At 34.4% G+C, this 10,160-nt stretch overlaps 1 long non-coding RNA gene across 1 annotated transcript; it reads right to left on the bottom strand.

Annotated features, from left to right (window-relative positions):
- Positions 1-288: 288 nt before the first annotated feature.
- Positions 289-1,091, bottom strand: LOC147541929 (uncharacterized). The gene is made up of 2 exons (XR_015224150.1): positions 731-1,091; positions 289-439 (listed from the first exon to the last, which is right to left on the bottom strand). It is a non-coding gene; the product is annotated as an uncharacterized LOC147541929 (long non-coding RNA).
- Positions 1,092-10,160: the final 9,069 nt, after the last annotated feature.

Here is a 10,160-nt window from a genome sequence, read left to right on the forward strand (position 1 = left end):
ATCGGTCACATCTAGAGCCCGTCAGAGAAACTCATTGGTGGATTTATTTGAAGATCGATGACCAGTCGGGTTGATGGAATAAAGTGAAATTTTACTTATCTTCTTTATAAAAAGTGAAATCATATGAAGAGAAAATTGTTGTTGGTATATTGATGGGCCGGGCTTTTTCGATTAGGTCTGACCCGGGTAGCAGATTAGGCCCAAATTAGACGTATTAGATACGTGAAGCTCTGTTTGCAAATTTCAGCACATATTTTGAAGTAAAATATAAAGAAATGAGTTCAGTAATTTTAGGCATCCAACAAAGACAAATTAAGTTCCTTAGTAAATTTTGTTAAAATGACATATAAAATTAATTTTACATTATCGGACTGTGTTCTAGTATCTCAGAGATTTTCCCTTCTTTTCTTCTCTTCTTAATTTGGTGGAAGAGTAGTACCTGAAATGAAAAGGAAAAAATAAAAAGAAAGAACCAGATCAAATACTCCATACACAAGATAAGAAATAATCTTCAAATACGAAAACAACAAGTGAAAATTTTGAAAAAATCAGCTTAGACATGGTAGGTCAAACAAATCGTAGATCCACGACGTTCTATCCAATGAAATACCTATTTGGATCTAGCTTAGATGTGGAGGAATCTAACTTATCTTGAATAAAAAATACAAATCTTTAGTTAATAAAAAGAAGATCGAAAAGAAAATAATAGAATGAAAAGGAATTTACTTACTTCCACATTTTATGCCACGAGGAAGTTCCTTGCCACAAGTTTGACATACATATATCACCTTTTCTACATCAACTAGTAACTCAATAGGTGGGGTTATATTTTGACAAACACAAGGGACATCAATACCTTTAATCAAATCACAACATTCTTGGGATGGTGCTTTTTTTGGTGATCCTTTTAGTACAAAAACAGAACATTTTGAAGCCAATTCTCCAATATCAACTCCACATTTTTTACATGAAACTCCATTGTTATTTGACATGAGTACTCCAAAAAGTACTATCAACACTGTCAATGACAAAACCCTAGCCATCTCTTTCTCTCTATTACTATTTCTTTCTTTACTCTAGTTGATGGCTTTGACATATATCTCAAGCCACTATTTATAAGTATTTTGGGAAGATATGTACAAGGTGTTTATCTTATTGTAGATTTTAATTTATTTATTTTTATTGAAGGCATTTGATTTATTTTTGGTTAAAAGTAGAAATAATATCTGACTTAAAAGTAGTAATCATATTGTTCAAGTGACTTAAATGGTAATTTTTTACTAATAAGTCTCCACAAATATGACTTAAAAGTGCAAAGAATTTATAACAATTTATTTTTTTTAGAGTATTTTAAGACATAAATCTTTTTAAAAACAATTGGGAATCAAATGGTAATCATTGACTAAATCTCCAAAAATATGACTTAGAAGTGCAAAGAATTTATAACAATTTAGTTTTTTTAGAGTATTTTAAGACATAAATCTTTTTAAAAACAATTGGGAATCAAATGGTAATCATTGACCAAATTTAGAGTATTAAAAATATGGTTAATATAATATAATTTTAGATAAATTTTGTTAGAATCAATAAGATGCTAGAGAAATATAATTATTAATTCTAGAGAAAAAATTGTCCTTCTTCTTAAATAAATTTTTTTACAATTTTGTTAGAATCAATAAGATGCTAGAGAAAAGACATCCTAATTTCAGAAGAATTTATTTTTGTAAGTATATTATTGAATTTTTAAAATAAATAAAATGCTAGAAAAAATTTGAAAATTCTGTTATATATGGATTTTGGACTTAAAAGTCAAAATTTGTCTCAAATTATATTATGTTAACCAAATTTTTAATATTTATCTAGCATTTCACTGATTCTCCTACACATGTCTTAAATTATGTTTCTCAAATATTTTATTGATTCTCCTGCAATACTTATATTTCTCTAGCATCTTATTTATTCTGATACAATTTTCTTGAAATTATATTATGTTAACAAAATATGTATAAAAAAGGAATAACTAAAAGCTTGGTCATAACGATAAATGGAAAAGGAAACTTTTGTTGCGGAGGGAATTTTTTTTTTTTGAGAAAATAAATTAGTAATTTTTAATTTGTGTTATTTTTTTAACTTGGGATAGGTTAGGTAGTAATAAAAAATCAAAGGTTAGACATGTAATTTACTCTAAGTGGATTTATTTTCTATTTTAGATTATCTTTGGGCTCTAGACCCATTGATCATTCGATTTTGGACTTAAAACCCATTCTCCCTAATATGGATTTAGGAGTGGATATATGACTAGTTACCCCCCTCTAATTTGGGACTTTAAACTCAAAAATCCTATTTTTTAAAGGGTATTTCAAAACATGAGTTTTCTTTTCTATTTTTAACATTTAAATAATCATTGTGTTACCAGATTATGGGTTAAGGTCACAACTTATTATTTTTTTGAGTGAGGGTTAGGGGTGAAATAAACACGGAGAAGATTGAAAGATCGGAAAAACCGAACTAGACCGGACCGATAAAATTTGAACCAAAAAATCACGGTTTAAAATGGTCGTTTTTTTTTTCATCGAACTAGTCTTTAGATCCGGTTCGGTCCTTTTTCTGACGAATCCGTGGACCCCGAACCGGACGGGTAAAGTGTTATATACATTATCCATACAACTAATGATAAAATTTTAATAGATAACTAAGTATTATATCTTATAACGGAATTAGCTATTAATCAGGAAATAATGAATATATAATCAATATACTATTGTTTTTAGTTTTGAATAATCAATCAAGTTAGACATTATTTTTTATTGAAATCCATTAGACTTGTTCTAATTTTTGTTTCAATACACTATTCAGTGAAGGAAATATTAACACAGATTGATGCCATTAGTTGTTGATCCTATTCATTTGATTTCTAAAACAAAAGTATTCGTTTGATCTCTTGGGCACAATATTAACTTTAAAATTATCTTTTGATTGTTACTATTTGATTAAATAAAGTTTAAACTAGATTTAAACTGAAAACTGGACCAAAAGATCGGTTTCTAAACAGGGGGATCCGTGGGGGTGCAGATGACATATAGAAGACTTAGGTTCAATGGTTAAGTCACGGGTTTGAAATCAATTCAACTGCGAGGCCATGAGTTCAAACCTCAATTTAAGCATTTTAAAGTTTATTTGAAATGCATGTGTCTTTTATGTATATTTAACTGAGCGTATATGATGGAGACCATCAAGATGGGCCTCACGACCGAACTAGTTAGAGGGCCTCATGGCCGAGCCCATTAGGGTTAGAGTTTAGGAGTTTCTAATTTTTAGTATTTCCTACTAAGTCTAGGCTTAGAAGTTTCTATGTTTGAGTATCTTTGATATTTAGGAATCCTAATTTGAGTCTATCTAGAAGTTTCTAAGTTCCTATAAAAGGAAGTCAGGTCTGTCCTTGTTATTCAGATCAGAGAATATTATCAACCAAGTTTATTATTAATCAAGTTTATTGTTTATCGTTATTTTATCAGTTTTATTTCGTTAGTTTAGTTTATTAACAATGGTGGACTCCATTACTTTTACGCTTCCGCAACAATCTACATCAGTTGGTATTCAGAGCTTGAAGAATCTGGGAATGAAAGATGAAATTTTTTTTCATGGATACATCTCTCCTTGAATGCTGGAATTTTTTTTCCACGTTTAGGTTGGGATCCCTTTCGAGATTCAAAACAATTTTATGTTGATCGAAAATATCAAGAAAAAGTTAATACCGTCTCTAAAATTCCTTTATTCGACGGTCAATATCATATAAATTTTTGGATTCAACATATGGAAGATTGATTCATAAACCAAGATATCCATGACGAAGATAAGGTTTTTCTCATCGAACAACATATGTCTGAAAGAATCTATGAACAATTCAATGCAATGCAATGGAGACTTATTAATCAAGGGAAAACATTCGTAGACGATTGGACTACATTAAAAAGCATCTTCAGGTATGTTTTTCTCCTTTTCATCAAAAAAAAAAAGGTATGTTTTTCTCCCTTTAGATGAATACTTATCTTACAAAGAATCTCGAATCAAATCGAGCAAATTTTCTGAAATTTCTTCGCCTACCGTGACCATTACTATTGAAGGAGGTGTTCTTGATAAAATAAATACTAGTTTTTCATTGACGGAGGAAGAAAAGTTTCATAAGACGTATCAAGAAGAAGAAATTCAATTGACTAACACAAGCCCGAATAATTTGTTTGATCCATATATGATTCCAGGAGAAGAATTAGTTGTTTCGAATCATAAAATACTTCCGCCTCAATTTGCGTCGTTGAAAACTCGGGGACAAAGGTCAATCGATGACTTGGTTGTTTTTCTCAAGACCTTTACAGAAGAGGATGATTTTAAGTTGTTTGAGAAAATACAACAATTCCAGTCAAACCGGAAAGCAGCAACACATCTGGACAACCTTGAATCCTCTCCTAAGAAGCTAGTCAATTTAACAATGGAGCACCCTGAATATCCATTCGGTTATTCATTCTCATCCCATTATGAGGACTGCTTAGTTACGAAGATTGGTACCAGTTCCAAGTCAAAGAACTCCCACACAATGATTTCTATTGATTGTGAGCTGGTTCTTTGTGAAGATGGTAGTGAAGCTTTAGTGAAAGTATTTATTGTGGATCACAATCTAGAGGCTCAGTTTAATGAACTTGTGAAACCCGATATACTTATTATTGGTTTCAGAACTGACACAACTGGGAAGGATATTAGTAAGGATCGTAAGGCACTTGGGAAGTTGAGAAGAGATAACGAACGAGCCAAAAGAGCTTTGCGCAACCAACATCAAGTTTAAGTTGAAATTGAGTCTCTATACGAAGGTTTAGAATTCTCTGAGTCACTTACACGGTCTAAATTCGAAGAGTTGAACAGTGAGTTCTTTAAAAGGACTATGGTACCCGTGAAAAAGGAGTTGAAAGATGCTAATTTGAGTAAAAACCAGATCCATGAAATCGTTCTTGTTGGCGGTGGTACTAGAATTCTTAAAATTCAAGAACTCCTAAAGGAGTATTTCTCTCGAATACCTCCTGGTCCAAGGGGAACTCCTAAAATTGAAGTGACATTAGAGGTTGATGTTAACGGCATTTTAAACGTAAAGGCGAAAGACAAAGGCACAAAAAGATCAGAAAAGATAACCATTACGAATGAGAAGGGTCGTTTGAATTTTCTCTACTTCATCACCTTATCAAAAAACCCTAATTATATAATGGGTTTCTCATTGAAAAATCGTTTTGTTTTAATCGCCTTCGTGATCGGATTTCTGTTTGGATTTGGAATTTCAAAGAAGGAAATGGGTTTATCTCCTCATGATCATGAACTAATTACAAGTTCTTGGTTTTATTCATGGAACCAATGGGAATCCGCCCATCACGTATTCGATACAATGTCCCTTAAAGGGTATTCACCTACTCGATTCTCTCCGTTCAATGAAGTAGTCCATAGGACATTAGTTTTTGACACATTAATTATTTCGGGTGTAATCGTGATTTTATGTGTTGATTTGGCCAAGTTACTTACGACCTTGAAAATTTATGAGGGAGTCTCGGTTTATAAGCAACACGAAGATGAACGTGGGAAGATCGTTCAAGTGAAGAAATTCAAGGTTGATTTTTCCATAAAGTATTATGTGGTGTTTGTGGTCTTCTTCATCAAATTAAAAGATGACGGGAGATGTTGCAATTTGTTGGAAGTTTCTTTCCTACATTTATTTTTGCAAGATTCTTTGCACTATGAGATTGAAGCTAGTGATTTCGTCCAAGTGGGTGTCCTTCAACCCCAATGCACCGTTCGCTCGAAGTGGGAATTAAGGATTGCATTATTGATTCTCACTTGAGGGCAAGTTCGTTCTCGGTCGGGGAGTATGATGGAGACCATCAAAATGGGCCTCACGACCGAACTAGTTAGAGGGCCTCATGGCCGAGCCCATTAGGGTTAAAGTTTAGGAGTTTCCAATTTTTTGTATTTCCTACTAAGTCTAGGCTTAGAAGTTTCTATGTTTGAGTATCTTTGATATTTAGGAATCCTAATTTGAGTCTATCTAGAAGTTTCTAAGTTCCTATAAAAGGAAGTCAGGTCTGTCCTTGTTATTCAGATCAGAGAATATTATCAACCAAGTTTATTATTAATCAAGTTTATTGTTTATCGTTATTTTATCAGCTTTATTTCGTTAGTTTAGTTTATTAACAATGGTGGACTCCATTACTTTTACGCTTCCGCAACAATCTACATCAGTATATAATTATAACAAAATTAGAGCGTGCCCTGATGGTAGACACAGATGGTCTTTTCAAAAAGGTTCCTAGATGGCGCGGGTTTAAACCCAGCTTCTCACATTTTTAGTTTTATTTTTGAAATATAATCAATTTAACTACCAACCTATATAAAATTAATTCAAATAGAGAAATTTTATAGGCAATGTCCAAAGTAGTTAAAGGCAATGTGTTTTACAACCAAGACTTAGTCAAAACAAGTTGATCAAGTAATGTTAGAGGCAATGCTTGTCCTACTTTTTTTTTCTGGTAAAAAGTCGACTTCCGACAATCCTCACCGGCGACTGTAACTAAAAATTTCTCTCTCTTCTTCTTCCTCCTTCACTCTTTCTATATCTGGTTCAAACAAAAGTGAGAAAGTTTGAGTTTTGAAGAAGAAATCCCAAATATGAAGTATGTTTTGGTGACTGGTGGTGTTGTTAGTGGTTTACGAAAGGGGTTACTGCAAGTAGAATCAAATCGCTTCCCATGTCATGTGCCCTTCCAAGTTACTTCTATCAAAATCGATTTGTTCCTCTCTCTCTCTCTCTCTCTATACTTTTTAGTTATTTAATCAGATCTTACTAAATGTGTTTGCCAGTGAGGATAGAAAGAAAGGTTTGATTTGAAAATTTTTAAAAAGTATTATTTGAAAGGTTTATGGTGGGTATTAGGGATTTAGATCAAAGAACCTTAAACCAAGATTAGATTTTTCTTTAATTAAGAAGTAAAATGGATTAATGAAACCTTAAACCAAGTTCTCAAAACTTAAAAATATATACCTTTTACTTCGTGAGATTCTTCTTCAAAGATTAGGTATAAGACTATTAAAAGACATAGACTACAATACAACCAAATTTATCCGCAAATAATCATTGAGAGATTAGAGGAATAAGAGAAGATAGAGAAAAAAGAATAAGAAACAAAAAAACGGTTTCTTAGAGAAGAAGGAAGATAGGCATTGCCTTCAAGACCACATTGTATCTAACAATTTGTGGGATTTCCTATAGCGAGATTGTCTTTAACAACTTGGGCATTGCTTATAAAATCTCTCATTCAAGTATCTTAAACCCCTACAAACTTCAATTCATCTACCCTAAACCCCTACAAACTTCAATTCATCTACCCTAAATTTGTACAAACTTCAATTCATCTACCCTAAACTCTATAAACTTCAATTCATCTATCATAAAATCCTACAAACTTCAATTCATCTAACCTAAATTCTATAAACTTCAATTCATCTACCATAAACCCCCTACAAATTTCAATTCGTCTACAGCAAAGGGAGGTCTTCGGAAGTCAACTCGGTACCTTGAGCCCCGTGCTACCTCGAGGCAAAGAAGGTGGATCTGAGTCAAGCTCCACAACATGAGTCCTTATCTTATCAGAGACTCGAAGTAGGGAGATCTTCTACATTGAGATTGGTATAGCTGAGCTCTGATCTGCTTGGAGAAAACAGTAGTAATGTGGAACGCATAAAACGCCAACGACCCACTTTCAAAACATGAACCATTGAATGCCAATAGATACTTAATCATAAGATACTATCCTATTAACGACCATCAATGCGTGGCTCTCATCAAGATTGGTGCCTTACCACTGCATTATCTCACCCGAGCATCATTGGTGATCCTCCAAGTCTTTATAAACATATCAGGTTCTCCTTATACGGGGATGAAGGTCCAATTTCTAAACTCAGACTTTGAATGCATTTCTCTAAAACTGCAAAAACACCCTACTGACTTAAGCGTCGTCAGAGTGGTTTTTCACTTTTTTGCAGGCTTTGTTTCATCAATCACACAAGGGAAATTCATCATCCGACAGTGGATTTTCATCATCACGAATATAACCGGGTATACCACTTTTCGACATAATCAATTTGACGCTAGAGGAGGCAGAACCAATTTAGCAGCAACTAGCATTCATGATCACAAATCCAGCAAATCAAATATCTGATAGGTTGAATCCTTAATTCCACCCTCTTGAAACTTTCAGGAAGAGTTGGATCCAATAAAGAAACGGTGAAAAGTGGAGGGGAGAAGGGAACTTCTTCAGTGTTTTGTGAAGAATTTGTTCGCTACGCCTGCTACATCTTCTACTCTGTTCAATGCTAACGACAACGATCTAGATGCCATTGAGAAGCTCCAACATGAGAAATAACAAACAGCAAGAAAGATAAAATATGATGAAAAACAGAGATAAATAAAGAGACTCCAAAAAGAGCATGAAGAAGTATCTCTAGCTGCAGAAACAGAGGGTCACCAAATTCCCCCTTCTCATGTCCTGTAGATAGATCAGGTAGATGAAGAACCGTCCTGATGTCTAATGGTGCAACAACTCGATTGGATGAAATGAGAAAACGAAGGAAAAAGAGACTTCACGTTGGATCACTCTCGAAGGAGAGGGAAAGAAGAGGATAAGGTCCATCATTAGATAAAGAAGATCGGTTCAAAAAGTTCAGGAGATACTAGTCAAGCTGAATATTCTACAACTCGTGAAGTCGAATACGAAGCTCTGCTAGCCTAGCAGCACTCAGTTAGCTTTGCGAGTGAAAGTGACAAAGGTGTAAGCTTTTAGTTATTCCCAACTTGTCGTGAATTGAGTTTTGGGGAATATGAGGCCAGAGGGGTTGACCTCGTGAAATACCTACAGATACCACCGAGCAAAAGCAATACGTACAATGTAGCTCATCCTTCGTCAAATGGGCAAGAGCTCTGAACTTCGTCAGCTCTAACCTATGAAAATCAAGGAACATAAATTATGGAAGATGTTGAAGGACACGTCTTATACGGACCCAGAATGCAGAGTACTTGTAGAAAGTCTCGGCAAAAGGACCCACAAAAGGCCTCTAAGGTGTGCATACAAACTTGCTTTGTGATTTTAATGACATATTCTTCACCTTTGCCTCTGGTACCGAGTAGACCCCTAACTATCCACTTGTAAAGATCTCTGACTAGACTAGTCTGAGGGAAGGGGCAAGAACAACAGACTAGCCAGTCCGAACATAACGACTGACCCAGTCGAGGTTAAACAGACTGGAACGAAACCTACCAAAATTTGATTGGACACAATCTAGTCTATTGATTTGATAGTCAAAATTGACTCTATAAATACTCAATAATCACTCAAAATAAACAAACAAGTCATCAAAAATCTTTCTGTACATGTATAGCACTACCCAAAACACATTAAAAGGATCAATCATCAAGAAATATTATGATTTGTATCTTACCATAAAGAGAAATTGAGGCATTTTCAGCCCTTCATTCACCATCTTTCTCACAACAAGGCAACAAAGACCATTAGGGAAGAACAGAAGACAGAAGCTAATCTACCAATTTTTAAGAAGAAATCAGAGGGAAGAAGAAGACTCGGATAATGGAGGAGAAGAGAAGAAGTTAGGACTTTGGCCGGAAGGGGACTAATAGACCTTTTAGAGTCAAGGGGCGCTTGGTTAGCACTCGGGGCACTACGGGGTACCTAGAGAGCAACGGGCAAAGGGTAAGAAAGGCGAGGCGCCTATAGACCCACCCTATACCAAAATGATTGTTTTTTTAAAATAAGAAGCTAGATTTCATTCCATAAACAGAAGGGTTTACATACCAAAATGATTTGTTGATCAATTTGATACATAAATCATCAAATAAAGGTGTGGCACCTATAGAGTAAATGGGCCTTCGCCCTTTGGTTAGCAGTTGGGTCAAAATGGTCAATTGATCGCCCTTCGGTTAGCAGTTGGGGCAAAATGGTCAATTGATCACATCTAGGGGCACATAGAAAATTACCTTCACAACCATCTTTTAGATTGGCTTAAGACATCCTGATTGAATAGCCTGTGATGTAGTAAGAAGATATTTACCCAAGTAC

The sequence above is a fragment of the Eschscholzia californica genome, unplaced genomic scaffold, assembly GCF_041429995.1.
Source record: "Eschscholzia californica isolate CP2 unplaced genomic scaffold, dmEscCali1.0.p SCAF_4, whole genome shotgun sequence".
NCBI classification, from domain to species: Eukaryota; Viridiplantae; Streptophyta; class Magnoliopsida; order Ranunculales; family Papaveraceae; genus Eschscholzia; species Eschscholzia californica.